Raw genomic sequence first — 20,372 nt, 5'->3', positions numbered from 1 at the left:
GTGACTTGTCACGGCTCACACGGGGTCGTCATCGGATTCTTCCAAATCGACGATCGACTGACCGCACACCATCATAAACACGTCTTCTTTGGCTAACGAAGCCACACGTAGCATAACTTCACACTCTTAAAAAAAAGGTAGTGCTACTTACTAACTTTGAGGTAGTAAATTGTTGTCACAACATTCACTACCTAAGTAGTAACTGCAGGTAGTAAACGGCAAGGTAGTAAAGTTACTACCATGTCATTTACTACCTGCAGTTACTACATACCAGAAGGTAGTAACAGAAAGTTAGTAAATTTACTACCTGCAGTTACTACATAGCAGAAGGTAGTAACAGAAAGTTAGTAAATTTACTACCATGACGGTTACTAGTTCCCGTTACTACTTATTGGAAGGTAGTAAGCTAAGCTAGTAACATTACTGCCATGATGGTTACTACTAAGTTACTGAATGCAGGAAAATAGTATTTGAAAGTTAGCAAACTTCCACCATGAATGTTAGCTATTTGCAACAACTATTGATGAAAACTTGCTACACAATCTGGCAACGTCGGTCAACTTCATGAACTAGAAAAATTGCATCTTACTTAATTCAAGGAGCATGCATCAGCTAATCTCACAGAAGTATATCCCTTATAAAAACATTTAATGTATTTCAATAAAGACACCAATGTCTTTAGACATCGGAATCATTAGACTGTCTTATGTCAGTCTAATCCACACCTAATTAGGGTCTACAAGGAATTGGCTGCTGTTAGTGTGTAGAATTCTGACGCACGAGTTTCAGCGTATTGCAGCCTTATGCCTGCAACAGCATGTTTGCTGCACACAGTTCAATAAATCTCTTTGTGGTTAACAATATGAAAGTGTGTACACTTTAGAGCTTTGTAACAAAAATATCAGCAGACCATTTCCTGCAATGACTATATCAACAGCGTTCTTTACATGTAAGAGCATTTTGAAGCCAATAAGTAATCTTATAGGCCTATGATGCAGGCATTTGGAAACAAGCTCTACATTGACAATTTATTTAGTTTCGATGGGACAATAAATGGGGCTAATTCATTCAATTCTCATGAAAGTGCAGTTTTATAATAACAAACCAATAAGACGATACGAGCAGTTTCCAGGAGTAAGCGCTTTTTTATTTAATTTCTCGACGCGGCACTGACGATAGGATCTCCTGCGCTGCACTGTTGTGGTACAGTTGCTGTATTTGAAACCTGCAAGAGAGTGTGAAAATGTAGTTTGGCACTGAAGCGAACAGCTTAGCACAACACAACAGATGCTGCAATTCATGACTAATGACTTTCCGTTTCGAAATAGTGATATCATTTTTACCATTTTATTTGAATGATCAATGTGTATTCAATGTCCAACCCCATAGCCTTGGCTTCATGCTGCTTTGATCAAAAACATAAGAAAACAAACCACTATACAGCACTTCTTAGAGCTGTGGTGTAATAGATAGGCCAGCTATCATATGCAGACCAATTAGCTCGGTCAGCTTCTTTGATGTAATGTTGCATAATAGTGTCCTTTCGCTACTCAAATGGTACTCCATGCATGACTCCTGGGTTCATCAGTAGGCCTATTCCACTCGATTGTTTTAAACAAAACTATCCCAGAGCAATTTGTAGCTCATGCTCAGCTTGTGCAAGGTGCATTTGAGCAATAGGCGCGTGGAATGTGGAGCAGCATCTTGGTGATACAGCAACACAAATGCTAAATTCTAGTCAGAAGAATGATAAAATAGTGGTTTCTTTAACAACCTACAATATATTTTATCAATATGCATGTTGCAACATGTTACGAACCATTTCTACAAAAATTTAGAAATAGAGCATTAGAGGAAGCAAGCCAAAGGTATATTCACCAGGTACCTTGAACAGGTCACAAAAGTTTTATGAAAATGGAAATATTTTTTCGTGGTTCCATGCTTAAGAGTACGCACTTACAATATCAGCTTGCAAATATTGCATAGTCATGAAATTGATCACCTCTCTTTTACAAACAACAGAAGAATCTACAAGAGGATACAGGTGGGCTAGTTGGTTCATGAACATTGTGGCAAAACAGCGCAGACAACAGGACAAAGAACATACAGGACACAGTGCAAACTATCAATTGATTTCTTTATTGGAAAGGCAGAGAATATATAGGCAGGCAAACAAAAATCGAAAAATGGCACAAACGCTATCAAGTGATTCAGCCGGCTGGCATTACTATCAATTTCATAAGGGTTTACAAGGTGTGACAAAGGCAGATTTCATTAAAACGTAAACACGAGCAAAAAATGGCAAGAAAGAACGATGACATTGCGGTTGGTACGAAACTGATTAAAACCGCTAAACTCCGACACTCATAAATCAACAAAAACCATGAACCGGGGTCTGAAAAAGAAAGGTTTGCAAGCGACAGCAAGGCTAGAAAACTGCAACCACGAACAATAAAACATAAAACAAAACAAGAAAATAAAAGCATGTGACAACAAGCTTAGTGATCACAATTGAGGCTCATGGCACCTAATTTCTTTGCAAAGAATGCTAGTGATGGCGCACTAACGCAAGCTGCTCCCCTTTTGTGAAATGTGCGCCTCACAAATTTTGTGTGCACATTGATCTCGATATTTCGTGAGAACTTGCACATTGTCAAGCAAAGGGGAGCAGCCGCATGATGTACAATGCCAGGTTACTGCCCGTTGTTGCTTCTCACGCATTCTGTCACTTATGCATCGTCCGGTATGTCCTACATATGATTTTCCGCATGATAATGGAATGTCATAAACGACGTTCTTCACGCATTCAATGGAACGATTTCTGTGCTTCTTGTCACAGCAAGAGGAGATTGTTTCATCCCTGTTCACTAGCCTGCATAGGGAGGCCAGACGGTTTGGGGCGGAGAACAAAACTCGTACGCCTACTCTGCCGGCAGTCTTCTTCAACCTATGAGAGAAACTTTGAATGTAGGGAACGACAGCCAAGCGAGAGCGAGTGTGCTCATTTGGCGTGTTATTTCTTGTCCTTCTAAGAGTGACCAGCAGCTTTTCAGCTAGGGAGCTCTAAAGAGTGCTGGGGAACCCTGCGCTCCTCAAGCGTTTCACCTGAATCATAAAACTTGTTTCTGTTCGATGAGGGCATGATCAGACGAGGGCGCTTCTCAGAACCTCCGAGACTTTCAAACCACTAAAGAAGTACCTGTACAAGGTGAGCTGAGGTTCTTGGATTTGCTGCTCGTAGCCCATGAAGACCACAGCTGCTGGAGTTATCTTCCTTGGTCTCAGAAGAATTCGCTTCCGTATCCTTCTGCATACACTAAGCTAGTTAAAAGAGGAATAGGCTATTCCAACATCAGAAACGTCCTCGTCCGATCATGCCCTCAGTGGACGGAAATAAGTTTACGATTCAGGTGGAACGCTCGAGGAGCGCGGGGTTCCCTAGTGCTCTTTTGAGCTCCCCAGCAGAAAAGCTGCTGGTCATTCTTAGAACGACGAGAAATGACAGGCCAAACGAGCACACTCGCTCTCGCTTGGCTGTCGTTCCCTACATTCAAAGTTTCTCTCATAGGTTGAAGAAGACTGCCGGCAGAGTAGGCGTACGAGTTTTGTACGCTATGCAGGCTAGTGAACAGTGATGAAACAATCTCCTCTTGCTGTGACAAGAAGCACAGAAATCGTTTCATTGAATGCATGAAGAATGTCGTTTATGACATTCCATTATCATGCGGAAAATCATATGTAGGACATACCGGACGGTGCATAAATGACAGAATGCGTGAGAAGCGACAACAGGCAGTAACCTGGCATTGTACATCATGCGGCTGCTCCCCTTTGCTTGACAATGTGCAAGTTCTCACGAAATATCGAGATCAATGTGCACACAAAATTTGTGAGGCGCACATAATTCACAAAAGAGGAGCAGCTTGCGTTAGCGCGCCATCACTAGCACTCTTTGACAAAGAAATTAGCTACCTTGAGCCTCAATTGTGATCACTACGCTTGTTGCAGGCCCATAGCCAGGAATTTTTTTCGGGGGGTGGCACTTGTTGAAAGCCTTGACTATTTGAGAAAAACGCCTATTTTCATGATTTATTTTCGATAAAACACCATGTGTCTTCGAAATTCCGGGGGGGGGGGGGAGGGGCGAGCCCCCTAGCCCCCCCCCCCCTCCCTCCCCTTGGCTATGGGCCTGGCTTGTTGTCACATGTTTTTGTTTTCTGTTTGATTGTTCGTGTTTGCAGTTTTCTAGCCTTGCTGTTACTTGCTTACAAACCTTTTTTTAGACTCTAGTTCTTCGTTTTTGTTGATTTATGAATGTCAGATTTTAGCGGTTTTAATCGGTTTGGTACTGACCACCATGTCATCGTTCTTTTTTGCCATTTTTTTTGCTCGTCTTTACGTTATAATGAAATCTGCTTTTGTCGCATCTTGTAAACCCTATCATAATTGATAGCAATGCCGAGTCACTTGATAGCGTATGTGCCATTTTTCGATTTTTGCTCGCCTGCCTACAGATTCTCTGTCTTCCCAATAAAGAAATCAGTTGATAGCCAGCGCTGTGCCCTGTATGTTCTTCGTCCCGTTGTCTGCACTGTTTTGCCACAAAGAAGAATTCACATTCGAGTGTGCTGTTACTTATTAAACATCTTGACAGGATAGCACAGCTACTCAAGAAAAGAGCACAAAGCAGTGCTGAACTCACAACTAACTTTTCTAGAAATCACGCAGATGCTTAAAATATCACCTGAACCCAAATGTCTTCACAGAGATAACATCATTTACAGTGCATGTACAAACAGTAAAATGCAGTAATCAAATTTATATCCAGGAGAGAAGCAAGGAGCACTGTCCGTTTATTATCTCATGCTCCCTCCTGAGTATGTACCAACATGCCCAGTTACAAGTATTGCTAAAAAGTACACCCTTCCACCGTAGTATGAGTTTAATGAACAGTTGAACTTTGCTGTCAAACAAGGCTATTCAAGGCATCATCATACAGTGCATTACACATATCTTTGTGTGGTAGGGCTCAGTCTGTCGTGAACCGTGTGATGTACAGATTTATGGTACCTTTATAGATGTGGTGGGATCATGTTCCAAACAATGTGATGAAACATATGGGTATGCCCTGCCTTCTAATGAAGGCTCTCTCCGATACAGGTTATCACTCTCAGGCTTATCGATTATTTGACAACAAGGCTTTGTTGGAAGGAAATAAGTAGTCGCATGTTGCAAGATGCTGCACAAAACTAGGTTGCACCACAACCTATAAAAATACCATAAATCTGTTCATAAATAGCAGTAAGGTCAGAAGAGGGGATATTAAGGCCCACCACATAGAGAAATAGAGCATTGGAATGCACTGCGAAAGTGTGTCCTAGAGCTTTGCATGAGTCAGTTTTGTATCACTTGATAATATAGTGGCAGAATATATATGTTTCATTGCCTTTTGCTGTTTGTAAATGCCTGCAGATGACGTTATCAATGCAAGAACACGTGGGTACGCATAACATTGAAACCATTATGTTTATCGCAGAGACTAGTGAAGACAGGACAAGAAGGGACACAGATAGGCGCTAACTTTTAAGTGTTTTTTGGACTCAGATCACACATATTTATAATTTAAAAAGAAAAACTTCAACATGCGCAGGCACAGCTGCGGCCAGGAAAAATAGTTCTTTTTTGACAAATAGTGTAATGACACACTAACGCAATCTCAAGAATATGAATACTTGCTGATTCAATGATCAATGCAGTATAGTTTCTTTACTCTTCGGCAAACCGGCAATCCCTGCCTTTCTTTACATTGTTGCAATGTAAAGATTTCCTTGAGATGCTGCCCCATTTGCCCTCCATAATGCTTACCCCATGATAGGGGTATCTGATAAACGGTACCTTCCTTGCAGGGCATGTAAAGTGTCCTGTGATTCTTATTGCAGCCAATCCTCTCCTCTGAGTATGTGGGTTGCTGCTTTTCCATAGTTTAGCATGCTTATTTGAGGCCATGAACACTATGCTGATGATCCCAAGCACCAACCGTTTTTATATTGTTGAATATCACATGCAGATATGGCATAGTGGCAAACATTTTTCGGCCATCAAGATTTGCCTTTTTTTTTTGGCTTGGCAACTGGAAGGTGGTTTTCTGGGTAGGGCATATGCAACCGATACAGCAAGGTGAACAGGATATCCTGCTTGTGTCAGGGAAGTTCTTTGGAAATTAAGGCTTGTCCACAAGAAATAGGAACAGAAATTTTTACCGTGTTTGCGAGCCGCAGAGGCATAGGCAGAAATTCATTTCAGGGAGGAGGGTGGGTGGGGGCATGGGCTCTGTCTGCTACCCCCTCGCTACGCCACTGTCGAGGCAGTGTCAGACAATGCACCTTTTTACCATTATTGAGTGGGAGAAACTAAAAGGCAGCAATGGCTTGTTTCCCATCAGTTCGTATGACTAGCTCATGCAGCTTTTATGTGAATGAAATTGTACATTCAGGAACCTGATATGGTACAATCCTTGCCTGGATGCTCGTGGGTAAGCACCAGCGGGTGTTAGTAATCATGTGCCAGTGTTAATATGTTAGTGGCTTCAGATTCGAAAGAACCTTTGTAGTATTTAATGAAGAGACAGTCATCCTCATATCTAAAACATTTAAAAACTTATGTGCTAGCATATTGTACTAAATAATCCTGTTCCCATTTCTTTTGGACGAGGCTTGATTTCAAGGACTCGCTGGACGCAAGCAGGATATCGTGCTCCCCTTGCTGTATTGGCTGCAGAAGCCCTACTCAAAAAAACACCTTCCAGTTGCCAGGCCAATGAAACGGCTAATCGTAATGGCCAAAATATGTTTGCCACTATGTCATACCTGCCCAGGATATCCGACAATATAAAAACAGTTGGTGCTCGGTCAATCATCAGCATAGTGTTCACGGCCTCAAATAAGCGTGCTAAACTATGAAAAAGTTGCAACCCAGGCACTCACTTGGCTGCAATAGGAATCACAGGACACGTTATGCGCTCTGTAAAGAAGGCATCGTTTATCAGATCATGGGATAAGCATTATGTGGGGCAAATGGGGCAGTGTATGAAAGAAAGGCTCAGGGAACACTAAAACATAAAGAAAGGCAGTAATGACTTGTTAGCTGAACACTGGAGCATGCGTGGTTGCTTCCCATTTTTGATGAGTTTTATTGTGCGTAAGCTCAGCGACGAAACTACTACATTAAAATTGAGTCGGCAACTATTAATAATCTTGGCTGAGATTGCGTTAGTGTGCCTTCACTATCTTTAACAAAGAAATAATTATTTTTCTTCGATGCAGCTGTGCCTGCGCACGCCTGAATTTTTTGTTTCATGGCAGCACCACACAGTTTCACCACACAGTTTCATGGCAGCACACACAACACAGATGTTCGGTGGAAGATGGAGGAGGCTTGAAGAGACGAAGAAATCCTCAAACAGAGTATGTCGCTGCAGCCAACTCTTGAACGAGTAGACTTGCCTTCATCAAGATAGCAACATCAAGAATTAACAGTTGCTCCCTTTATGAAGAGAACTCCAAGTTTCAAAACGTTGACTCTGGCGACATCCCATGTTCAAAAATTACAAACTCAACAATACAAACTATTCCACGTTCCATGTTCAAGGAATGCAAACTAAATAATATGCATTGCACTGAAGTGCAGAAGATAGGTTTCCCACCCATAAGCTAAAGGCCAGTATACGCTGTATCTCAATAGGTGCTACGTGTCCAAACTGTCCCAATCTAGTGATGAAAAGAAATGCCTACCACTCATTATGGCTTGCCCGGGCTTGCAGGATGTATGCTCCTATCTTGTACTGCAACCTGTCCTCTGTGTCGGTGCCATGAACAGCTCTCATCGCTGATACATGCATAACAGATACCACAAAGAAACGTTGATTTTCACGCAAAACAAACCCAACCACACACAGATAGTGAGTACCAAACATGTCTTCAGGCAAGTCTATATTCATATATTAAAGAGATCGACCCTTCAATGAAGGGATCAGGGTGCAATAAGAACAGCTGTATTAGTGAACTAGCCACTTGCAGACTATTGAAAGAGTGCCACTGCGTGTTCTACATTCACACATGTACACAGTAAGCACTACCCGGAATATGCACGTAGCCGTATGGGTGATGCAGATGACAAAAACGAGATACACTTTTATCGAAATATAAAAAAAAATGAAAAGAGTGCGTGATCCATGTGCACTTGGTGTGAGGTGGGAACGAGCCATACACATTGTATTACATCATGAATGTAAGCCATTCAGGAAACAAACTTTTCGTTCTCTAAAGCGAATTCACATGTAGTTTGTCTTGTACAGTTGAGCTGTCAATTTGATTTCATTTTCAGTTATGTAAGCCCTTCACAAAACCGAGAATATTTTCCAACTTTCTGTGAACTTCTGGAAACATATATGAGAATTGAGATCTTTTTCTTTTAATTTATGACCTTACAAATCTAAATAAACACAAAATCAATATTGGTACCATGCTGAGTAAAAAAAAAAAGCGTGAAAATACAATAACTTAAAGCACCACAGAATAAAGCAACATTCTTACTACATGAGCACAACCTAAGTTATTTGTGATAGAGAACCTCGTGCACTTCAAGATGCTAAGAAAAAATATATAATGACAGAACACGAGCTCACGCAGATGCTAAGAGAAAATATATAATGGCAGAACAAGAGCTCACGCATATTTTCTCAAACACACAATATTGCAACAAAGCGTAGCATGTGTTAGCTTAATTAACCTAATTTAATTGACATATTCATCTAATAACACTATTTGATATAAACATGTGCTTCTTCAAATTAAGTACGCATTTTCTGGAGTGTGCACTTAGTAGCAGTACGTAACGTAATTCACTTAAATACATTTACTTCAAGTGAGCTCCTTTAAAACATTTATGAGGCAGCTAGGTTGAAATCCTAACCACAAAACAACTACATGGATTTCTCGCGAAAAGCTCGGGGACGCAACCACGAAAACATACCCATCATCGCGTGCGCGTGTCAGGGCTGTGTGTTTTTCTATCAAGTCCCCAGTCTTGTGATGTCCCCAGTTTTGTGATATTTTTGCCCGTTATTACCGAGTTTGGTGAACTCTCGCAGCAACACCGTGAAAACATTACGAGACAACCCATGTGTTTAAAAAGCAAGCACTTTCTATCAGCGATAAGGGATTCTAGAAACACTCTCAAGCGATGATCTCGTACAGTAAACAGTCAAGGAATAACAGAACAACGACACGAGGCTTGCATGATCGAAACATATGATCGCGTAGCGCAACGCGCATCCTTCAAACATGTAATTTATGGTGGTGTATATAAGTGCACTCAAAGCACAAAACATACCTGCCTATCGGGTATCTGGTTGATCATCCTCGCTATGCCAACACGCCGGTTCCTGCGTAGTAGTTATTATGCAATGAAGTAACAAAGTTACGTAGTTCAGCGACCTTCAACTTACCCAAGTTTGGCATGGGCTGTGCCTCTTCATAGTCGCTCGTCAAAAGGCTCACGCTTCCCCTCCTGTGGAACCGCGGTCGCCGCTTGTCCCAACACTCGGACGCGGATTGTCTTCGGAAGTACACTCGATATTGAATCACTCGATCAACGTGAGTAATCGATGAACGAAGCAAGAAAGCACTTTTGAGCGCGGACACAAAGCTGCGCGTCCCATGAGGCTGTGTTGAGCGGCAACGAACGACGACTATCATCCGCCACTGGATCAAGGCAGGAGAACGCCCCAACACGCGGAAAATGCCCAGTCGACGAATGTCGAGTACGATAAGCACACAATAAACGCACACAATATCTGTCAACACGATAAAAATGTAAGCGCGAGGCACATGTATTCACGGGAAGCTGGTGGTGCTCCTGTAGTACAACGAGACCTGTTGCAACAGTTAGCTTACAGTCTAAACAAAAAAAAAAATGTAGGTGGCAGCAGTGTCGTGCTATGCTACAGGTCATATTTTATATTAGAAATAAAACGTTTTCGTGGCTTTTCACACAGGTTTAGGTGCAACTGCATTATTTTTTCGTTACTTATACTTAGTTTTGCAGCTATACCTATTGTGTTTGGCATATTAGAACAAATTTCAAAGCTCACACCTAAATCAATGGTCATCTCTGAGTCTTTGTAAAGCAACGCTGCAAAGTACAAATCTCGGGGGGCAATGATTTTGTGTACTACAGGTGCCGAACACAATTTTGTTTTAGAGTTAGAGGCTTTGCCGGTGTGTAGTGAAGCATGGATAACATGCATTCCAGCACAATAAGAGAGAAAGGGTGTACCTGACCAGGTGGCCATTCCTCTACTTTCTCTCCGTAGCAGCGGGTGTTGTAAAAGCAAGCAGAAGCGTCAGCTGCGGGATGGGAGTCATGTGTGCGCAACTCCGGCCTCCCTCCTCCATCACCCCCTCGCCTGAATTTACCGACGAGGAAGGGGAGGGTAAGGGGGGGGGGGGAGGGGTGCGGGTGCACTTACGTTGCCAGCCACTGTTCCCAGCCGTATTTTTGTTGTAAACGTATAGCTGATATTTAAGTGCACTTTCAAATTCTGACAACGATATGATAGGTTTATCTCCTGTGCTTTCCTCAATGTCCACTGTTCAGCTAATCCAATCCCCCAACCTCCGGGCAAATGGAAAACTGACGCTTTTGTTTAACTCTTCGGGGTATCGCTTCACCGCATGCGATCGACACTATGCTTGTTAGTCAGTTAGTGAGCGCTTCGTTATATCCGGTGGATAACCTTCAATCTATATTGAGTTTTAGAACCTTGTCGTATAACACTTGGTGCATGAGTATTTTGTTGTTTTCGGTTCTGGTGCATAAACATTCCTGGGTGGCTTTCCCTGCAAATTTGTATTTAGACCATGCACAGGCGATGTCACTGGTCAGTGTAACCTATTTATTTACTATGCGTGTCATCCGACAGTGCACAATTAATTCTTGCGTAAGAATAAATCCTTGCCCGTTCTATATCGCCAAAACGAAAAACGCTACACTCTCGCATTGAAAATAATGTTGCGCAATAAAAATATTTATAAAAAGCATTGTGTGGTGTCAGTAGACCTCTCTTCAACCAATTCACATCCCCTTTCACCCACTGACGACATGCTACTCTAGATGCGGCTGCACCCCTTTCTTTACACGTCAGAAGCGGACGTATGTGTGCAAGTACGCAAGTAGTAACGTTTACTAACACGCCACCTAGGCAGGTAGTACCGTTTACTACCTCTGACATTTACGACCTCGTGTGTACTTCTGAGGTAGTAAAAGCACCGCAATACGTAGTAATGGGGTCACAAAGGTAGTAACGGGTCCCGTTACTACCTTTTCTACTACCTTTTTTTTAAGAGTGCACCTTCTAGACTTAAAGGCCTGAAGGCTGCCACCGTGACGTCACGAAGCGGCGGCGGCGGTTGCTCGCCACACAGCGAAGGCTTGCGTAGGGACGTCTGCTGTGCGCTTGTCTTCGCCTTTTCTTTCGTCAGTGTTCCTTTTTGGTGCTTAGGAATTCCCTCCTCAGGAGTAAAGGAATTGCGTGCAAATATTTACGGTCAAATGAGCCTCACAAATTTTGACATATTCTTTCTCTTGTGAATAAGTAAAAGACGTGTGTTTGCTCTGAGGAGTATCAAGCACTTAAACCGAGTTTTGCTGAGCTTATGCCCTGTATTTCACCTCGGTAGTAAACAGAAATAGATATATCAAATGTCCAGGAACTTCGCATAATTTTGTTCATCGGTTCTTGGTTATACATCGGGCTGGTAGCACAAACTTGCGACTGAGTGATACATCGGCCACAAAAGAGCCCGAACACGTAGTCATACCTCGAAGAAAATTATCTTGGCGTAATGCATTCAAGGAAGTTCGAATAAAAAAAAAAAGATTCATAGGAACAAGCTACCCTTCGACCTTAAGTAAAACTGCAAGGCTAACTGTTCGTGCGAAAATACGTAGGCTCCATACATTTGCCTTCTCGAGTTGCGCTTGCCAGTGATAGGGAAACTTATGGGCAGGTAATAAATGAAACACAGGAAATCTTACACCAGGTCGCAAGCGTGCTTTATAACGGGAGGCTAATGGCATTTTGTCTGAACAACTTTATTTACAGCGGGGCCAAAGGCACTTCGAAAGCTATTTCTAGCTGAGCGTTTCCAGCTTTCCCTTCTTTGATTTCGATTCAGCTTCTAAAACCATTTCTTGCGGCTAAAGACTTGTATGGGCGGATTCGTGCTGCACTGCAACTCTTGCTTCAGAACCAGCTGTCAAGCATGTCCATCGTCGCAGGTATTAAAATATGACGACTCGTCGTTGGTTAGGAGCTCCACGGTGAGGTCTGTAACCACTTGATGCTGTTTCGAGAACTTTAAGGCACTTCTTATTTTGACGATTGCTCCAGGACTGCATCACTATATGCGACAGCATTTACGACAAACAGCGCTAAAAGCAGGATACTTCCACCGTCCATTGCTCTGACGATGTCAGTGCTTCTCTGCAACACAAACTGAAATTTCTTTATTCACTGTCGTTGCTTCTCTACATTCCTCACTCTTGAGTTTCTTCAAGGCGGCGTAGACAGCATACCCTGCCATATACACCAATACCGGGATAATGTCCGTCATGTTTTACAGCGTTTCCTCGGTGTCAACTACGTTGCAGCAAGGCCGTGAACAGTTTGCTTTCCTCTGAAGGTCATGCCATTCCTCATCCTCGTCACTGGCGTTTCTAGAAGTGGCGACCGTCGTACTTCTAATCACGCTTGGAAGTATATGTAGAATATTCTGCAGGAAAACTCACCCTGAGGTTTTGTGAAGGAGTGAAGTTGTCACACGAAATCGCGTGCAGCCATTTTTAGCGCAGCTCCGCATCTTGGAAAATCGAAAAACGCACACCTTGCACTTCAAGTCGTAATTGCTACTGCACTGAAGGACACAGCACTTGTTCGGTTTGTCGAATTCAATGCCCCACACACGCTTCAGCACGCACGACGTTTTCACATTTTAGAAAAAAACGGCACACTGCACTGACAGAACCGACGTACCACGTGTGGCAACAAGAAACATACTGACGTGCCGGTGTGCCGCCGCACTACTCGCCCTCCGTCATTAAATATAGCGCGCTTTTGAGTTGAAAGTTATCTCGCTGGTTGCTGATATTTCATTTAAAGATAACTCTCATAGGATTATTGCAGGTTTCTTCCGCCGATTGTGTTTGTTTATTCAGAAAAATGGCGCACTTTCTTAATGACGACCAGTGACACGTGTTCCAGTTGTATCCATCCGCGTTTGAGCGGGCCACCGGGAACGGGGGAAACCGGATTCCCGCTGCCGTCGCCGCCTCCACTTGGTGACGTCAGCACTTTGAATGCGGAGAGCGCTTCGGCCTTAGAGTCTAGAGGGTGTTGGAAGCACTGCACCTACCCTCTCCTACACTCTCTCCACACACGCGGGAGCTCCGCCGAGCTCCCGCGATGCGAGCACCCTCACACGCCAGAACGCGCTCCTCCTCTCCACTCAATCTCCGCTACTCCGCCCGTACCACCTGCTCCGGTTGCGAGGGGCGAGGATAAGCGCGCGCGCCCGCAGCTGTTGCAATGGAAGATTTTTTTTTTAATCTCGGGTTTAGCGTCCCAAAACCACGCTATGATTACGAGAGGCGCCGTAGTGGAGGGCTCCGGAAATTTCGACCACCTGGTGTTCTTTAACGTGCACCTAAATCCAAGCACACGGGCCTCACATTTTCGGCTCCATCGAAAATGCAGCCACCGCGGCCGGGATTTGATCCCGCGACCTTCGGGTCAGCAGTCGAGCGCCATAACCACTAGACCACCGTGGCGGGGCAGCTATGGGAGAGGGAGTGAGAGTGGAGAGGCGCGCGGACACCGAGCGACGCCTGACATAGCCCGACTAAGAAATGCATTCGCATTTAAAAATGCTGTTCTGCATCTGTTCAGTTGTTAGGCGAAATTTGTGGTGTCCTGACTTCTTTCTTGTGTCCGTGATTGCACGCCCTGTCTTTTTAGAATGAATAGATTAGAAGGTGAGCCTCCGGTTGGCGATCTCTTATGTTCAAATAATATCTTTTTGGTTAATCAGCCGCCCGTCTTTCTTACGAAGAAACGGCCGCAATTGAAAGGGACCACCCCACACTTGTACGGCAATCAGTGAATTTCTTGGTGTGTTCTACGAAACAAATTTCCGTCAGCTTCTTGTCTTTTACAGGGTCATTCATCCTCTACAGAGCGGCGCAAATCTTACCTAGCTTATTGGCAAACGTAAAAACAATAGTATCTCCGAGGCTAAAGAGAGTAGGAAAGTAAATACGGTGTTAATGTGTTTTCACAGCGGCCAGTAACCTCGGTAAGATTTGTGCCGCTGCACTCTAAAAAAGTTGACACCCTTAAGGGTATTTTAATTTGTCGCACGGTCAACACCCTTCTAGGGTATTTAGGAACAATCTAAACACACGGTGTTTAGAAACAGCCCTTATAATGTTGGGTGTAAGGATGAATTACACCCACTGCAATGGGTGTTTACCAACGCCCCTAAAGTACGGGTGTTAGAACAAGCTACACCCACGCAAGTGGGGTGTAACACATACAACCACCCGTGAAAAGGTAGGGAGGAGCATATATGGGCCTTCTTCCCTGTCAACCCTCCTGGGGCACAGACATCAGCGGGCATCACGGGATTATTATCTTAGCGGTCTGTCACAGAACAGAGGTGGCCCGTTCTATCGGGCCACTCGTGATTGGTGGAGGCTCGTTTGATGGTCAAGGGTGAGAATAGGCAAGAACGGTCATAGAACGGTCTCTGGCCCCCTTCCATAGATAGAACGGATACAAAACGGTCTCCGGACGACTTGGACTTGATCGGAACGTAAGCGCTGGAGCCGGAGAATTGAATTTCGATCCAATCTAAGTCGTCTGTAGACTGTTTTGTATCCGTTCTATCGAGAAAACGGGGCCGGAGACCGTTCTATGGCTGTTCGTGTATATTCTCATGTTTTAACCGTCAAACGACGCTCCATCAATCGCGTGCGGCTCGATAGAACGGAACGCCTCCGTTCTGTGACGGAACGGTTCCAAAATATCCCCCCTGGTCCTGTTAGGCACACCCCAAAATGAATTTTGCCGCTGTAGTTGCCCTTCCGAATAAAGAAAATATTGGTGCCACCACTGCACTTTTTATGCCTGCATTTATGCAGTTAATAAAATAAGGTGCCGTTGTCTTGAACGAGCAGCTTAACATCAGTGTGTGTTTGGCATCAACTGGAACATACGAGGTTTGTTCAGGTCGTTCTCCTGTTAAGGGTATACTTAAGAAATGTGCAATCCCTAGATGAAAAAGTGGATTGATAAAGTTTCAAAATTCCAGTAGTGCCCACACCATTGTGCCTGTTGTTGTGCATTGTGCCTACATAGCAACAGTATAATGAAATTTTGCATACGCATTTAAGGGAAATTTGAAGATTATCGCTTTCCATGCAAAGACGAACAGAAACATTGGTAATGGAATAAAATGAGTATTTATTAGTTTTTTAAATAGCTCGAAAACTAAAAGCTTGTCATGTCACTTAAAAAAATCCAAAACAACATTCCATGCACTGATTTCACTGACAAGTACTGTCAATTGTGTTAAGCTAAAGGTTCAGTAGCGAAAGATCTCAATTATTATAGCTACTGCAAAAAGTCACAAAGCGCAATTGAGTATAAAATCTGAGTGAAAAAACACAAACCCGTGTGACCTACGAGAACACATTGAAATCGGCAGAGGCTTGTAACAAAAAGTCACAAGAAAATGAGCAGAAAAATTGAAATGAAGAATGAAGTAGTAGTACCACTATAGTAATCGTTTCTGTATAATCGAAAACAAATAACTACTCGTTACCATATGAAAATATAACTTTTTGGTTTAAACTCGAGTCGATCACAGGTGGTGACATATTTTAAACAGAAACTAAGGCCTATTTTCTAGGCTTTCTTGAAAATACTCAGAAGCTTTACTACTTGCGACCTCGGTGTCGTTACCCGCTGGCCGAGAAGGAGCCATTCAACAGCGACGAGAACGTTCAACGCCTTGCGAGGGAACTCGATATTCAACAGCCAATGTGCTGCCATGATGCAGCTACTCCTTCTTCAGTATTGGACACACTGAAGACCAGTTCTTTGTCCACGTTGAGGAAAAGCTTGCTTGCGTAGAGAAGATTGCGGCCATCGTACACAATGCAAGTTGTTTTTGGAACGCTCTCTCTCTCTGCATGATAAAAAATAAAAAAAAAATATTGTCCGGAAGGCACTACGCAGACTTCAATGATTTGTTTCAGTACATAACAGTTTCTGTACCATGTAGCATACAAATATAAAGGCTCATAACAGGCCCATAGCCAGGAAGTTTTTTCGGGGGAGGGGGGTGCACTTGCCGGAAACATTGACCTTTTGAGAAAAAAAACTAATTTTTATTATTTATTTTTGGTAAAAACACGTACTCCACCGAAATTTCGGCGGGGACCCGACCCCTAGCCCCCCACCCCTGACTACGGGCCTGGCTCATAAGATGCCCCGTATTTAACTAGAGAGAATTAACAGCTTTTCTACGTGCGACTATCTTAGTACTACTTGTCAAATATAATCAGCATTTTTAAAGCAAAAGGAGCATTTTTAGTGGCAATAAGGATTCCTGCACAGCGATAAAAAGCGTATGAAACAAAACTATGCACAAGGACTTCAATTCTTCAAGGCTGCAACTTGCAGCATTGATGATGAGTGGAGAATTTAAAATATCTGATAAACCATTAGTTTTGTCTTTTACCAGAAAATGTCATTGGAGGTGATGGTAACAACTGCGTTCTATAATGTTTGTACACGTAAAGCTATTTAGTGAAGTTACAACGCCAAAGATGGGCGAGGCGCGTATAACTCTTAAAGGGACACTAAAGGCAAATAACAATTTATGTCAGAGTGAAAGCTCAATGTATGAAAACTTCGAAAACGGCAATATTAACAACAGCAGTGCCCTACTTACCGAGAAATTAAGCTAAATGTATCACATCATGAGCGCCACGAGTGGGATATTTTTGAAGTGATCCCGATGACGTATGAGAGTCTGCCTACAATAAATCACTGGCAATCAAACTAGCAGCAATAAAAAAAGAACCTTCCGTGCATCAAAAGACGTAATAAAATGCTGTTTGTTCGTTTCCGTTTGATTCATGGAAAAAAGAACCTCTGTGGCGTTGCCATGGGGAACGGCGCGCGTCGTTCAAAGGTTCCGTTTTCGCTGAACTGCGTTTCGCCCGGCGCCCTGCTTCGCTCACGCGGTCGCGTCTCAGTGGTAGTTTCGGGATCGCGTACTGCCGCGTGTTTTGCGCGCTCGTGAAAGTCGCTCTGACAGGAAGTTCGACAATATGCCTCATGCAACGACGCCGGCACTACGAGCCCTCAGCAGCATACCGCGTTCATCGGGGCTCAAGCCGCTGAATTGCTGCCCAGCGTCGCAAGCCAATGTCTCGTTGTCAAGTTCTCCGTCCACATCCATTGCGGCGATTGCGGCAAGCTTCGATGGCTTCTATGGCCGTTGTTGCTGTTGTGGGTCCCGCTACTTTCGCTCTGCTACTGCTACTAGTGTCGGCGGCCGCGCAGTAAAGGCGGGCAATGTTGGGCACAGCAGCAGTGACGTATGAAAGTCGGATTTCAGGCGGGTGATTTGAAGTGCGCTAACGCGATGCGGACCACTAAAACGTGATTTTATTTCAAAATAAGCATTTCCTTGGCATAAAAGTAGCACTACGAGGTTTCTGGACCGCTATTTCAACAATCAACGTCGACTTAATATTTGCCTTTAGTGTCCCTTTAATAACAACAGCAAAATGATGAAAGCTAGTCATAATGGAAACAAACAGAATAGAATAAATTGTTCTCGAATGCGCGCACTCGTAGGCGACGCACATATGCCTGTGAGTGCGCGCATTCCGCATACTTTGACTTTATAAGAAAGGTGGGGGGGGGGGCAGAGATTAACATTCCTCCCCAATAGAAAACAGAGCAAAGCATGAGAAGCAGGTGCGGAAAGGGTGTAAGGGGGGAGAAGAGAGAGAGAAAAGCGGGGGGGGGGGGTCAATGTTAAGTGTACAATGGTTACTGTGCACCAATCGGGGACAGCCAACACGGGCGTATAAAAAGACGACGCCTGGCACGATTTTCACTCGACTCACTGATCACCAAGCAGAACAGCATGGATTCTCGCCTCGTCGACGAGCTGCTCCTGCGCCTAGGGCAACGCCGAAGAACGCCACCGATTATGCCACGGACGGCAGCGCTCGTACTCGAGTGCTGCACGATCAGGGGGGCCTTCGACTGCGATGACCTGCTAGACATGGCCTGCCAAGCTGTTGAGGATTGGTCGGCAGTGTTCAGCGAGTTCGACCTTGAGCAACGCGCCTGTATGCCTGGCAGGCACCTCCAGACAGCTCTCACTTACTGCGGCTACCCCGTCAGTGGTGATTTTCTGAGGCTGCTGCGCACTATATATTCGCCCATTGGGTGGGTGACCTTCGACGCCTTTGTTACAGCTTGTTCTGTGCTCGCAAGCACTTGCAAGTGAAGAAGCGTCACCTCTTCACTGGAGATTTCTCAAAAGGCCCTTTTCAGGGCCACCCAATATCTGCTTTGGCTGAGCTCACCCAGCGTGATCCCGGTTCTGCACCCTCACAACATTTTTCTTGAAGTAGTACACTTAATTAGCTTTACTGAAATTGATTAGCCTGTTGTCTGATACATATTTCAAGGCCTCCTTCAGTCCGAAAGAAAGCCAAAGTAACGGTATAGCTGTCGTCATTCGCAGTAGATAGACGCGCCGGCTGGTCGTGGAATGCGCGTTTTTTTTGCATTTTCATATGAGATTGAGCGTTGCTGCTCCTTTAGGGTCACAAATATTCCCGCGTTGCACTTTGGAGCTACGTTGCCATTGCAATTAGAAAACAGACAGTAAAAAAGTAATGAACAAGCGGAAGACAACAAAGTCCACATTATTTTGTCAGTGCGCGTGGAAGGCTTTCGGCAACAGCTGCTTTCAATCGGCAGTAATGCAGCAGTTTCACCAAGAAACTTATTATGAATAGTAATAGGTGGTATCGATGTATTCCGATTGGGTATTAACCAGCGAAAGTCATTGTTTTCAGTCATGGACAAAATAGCGATGAGTTGCAGCACCACATCACAAATGTTATTTTAACGCGACAGAGTTAAACAGCTCGTTTCGGAGAAATTCCGGCGTCGGTGTCGTAGATTGTGAGCGAAAAATTATCATCTTGTCCCTGACCGAAAAATTGAGAAAAATGTAGACATATTTGATCATCATTAGCTACAAAAGCATCAACAAAGTGAGAAGCTGCGTAAGTTGGCGTGTTGCCTGAAGGACGCGTAGTGGCCCCTTGGCTGATTCGCAAAAGGAAGAATTACGCCGTAGTGGGCACATAACAACTGTACTTGAAGTAAGCGTTCTAGTATAGTGTGAAACGGCCAATGTTTCGCGCACAGTCGTTCGTTTCCTTACGGCACGGTTGATGCATGCACCGAGAATCATTTTTGTTTCTCAACGTCCTTCGCTTTCTTATCTTGCGCTTGCAATGTTCGAATAGAATACCGCTTTCTAAAACCCCGCTTCGAACACAGGCCACTTAAAATTACCTAGAAAACCGTATTTAATTTTTCGACTCAGTATACATACATAGGGGTCTATACAAGTGGCGAATGTGTCGGCCAGCGATGCAGGAGATGGCGGTTTTTCTTGTGGCTAAAAAGGTTTCACGGCCTAGCACTGCCTGTTCCCGGCACTCACTTCTCGAGAAAGTGGTCTCCTTTTTCTGCTCGTATTTCACTATTTTTTACGTTCCCGCCAACAACGCTGCGCAGTGATTACTCGTGGGTTTCACAAGGAATCCTCATTCCTATTCTGAAAGCACTAATACATTCTACTACCTTGTATGCTCTTGTCCGATAAATAAAAGAAAGTGGGCACATTTTTTAACAGAAATGCTAGTGAATGAGGGTCCACGATAAGTTCAGAGCTGAAACGCTAAAAATACCCAGAGGTGCAGGAATAACTCGCCTGCTACAACGACGTAGCTTATATAGTTTAACATACTATGTTCTGCTAAACTTTATCAGCTAAGGCTTGGAAGTACTTAGATTAAAGGCGCCAGCCCGGCTGGACCGCTATTTTGATTGTAAGAGGTCTAAACGGCAAAATTCATCTGGAGACAACCACTAGGTGGATGCGTATCTCTGTATCAGTTTGTCGATATTATGAATTGCCACAAGT

The 20,372-nt window shown here is 43.9% G+C and overlaps 1 long non-coding RNA gene across 1 annotated transcript; it reads right to left on the bottom strand.

The window, feature by feature from the left end:
• Positions 1-1,128: 1,128 nt before the first annotated feature.
• On the bottom strand, positions 1,129-9,849 carry LOC125756739 (uncharacterized). The gene is made up of 4 exons (XR_007414711.1): positions 9,506-9,849; positions 9,391-9,442; positions 7,791-7,884; positions 1,129-1,225 (listed from the first exon to the last, which is right to left on the bottom strand). It is a non-coding gene; the product is annotated as an uncharacterized LOC125756739 (long non-coding RNA).
• Positions 9,850-20,372: the final 10,523 nt, after the last annotated feature.

Source organism: Rhipicephalus sanguineus, unplaced genomic scaffold (genome assembly GCF_013339695.2).
Source record: "Rhipicephalus sanguineus isolate Rsan-2018 unplaced genomic scaffold, BIME_Rsan_1.4 Seq5747, whole genome shotgun sequence".
Lineage (NCBI taxonomy): Eukaryota > Metazoa > Arthropoda > Arachnida > Ixodida > Ixodidae > Rhipicephalus > Rhipicephalus sanguineus.
Note: the sequence above shows the minus strand (reverse complement) of the source record. Positions and strands in the feature narration are given on the sequence as shown.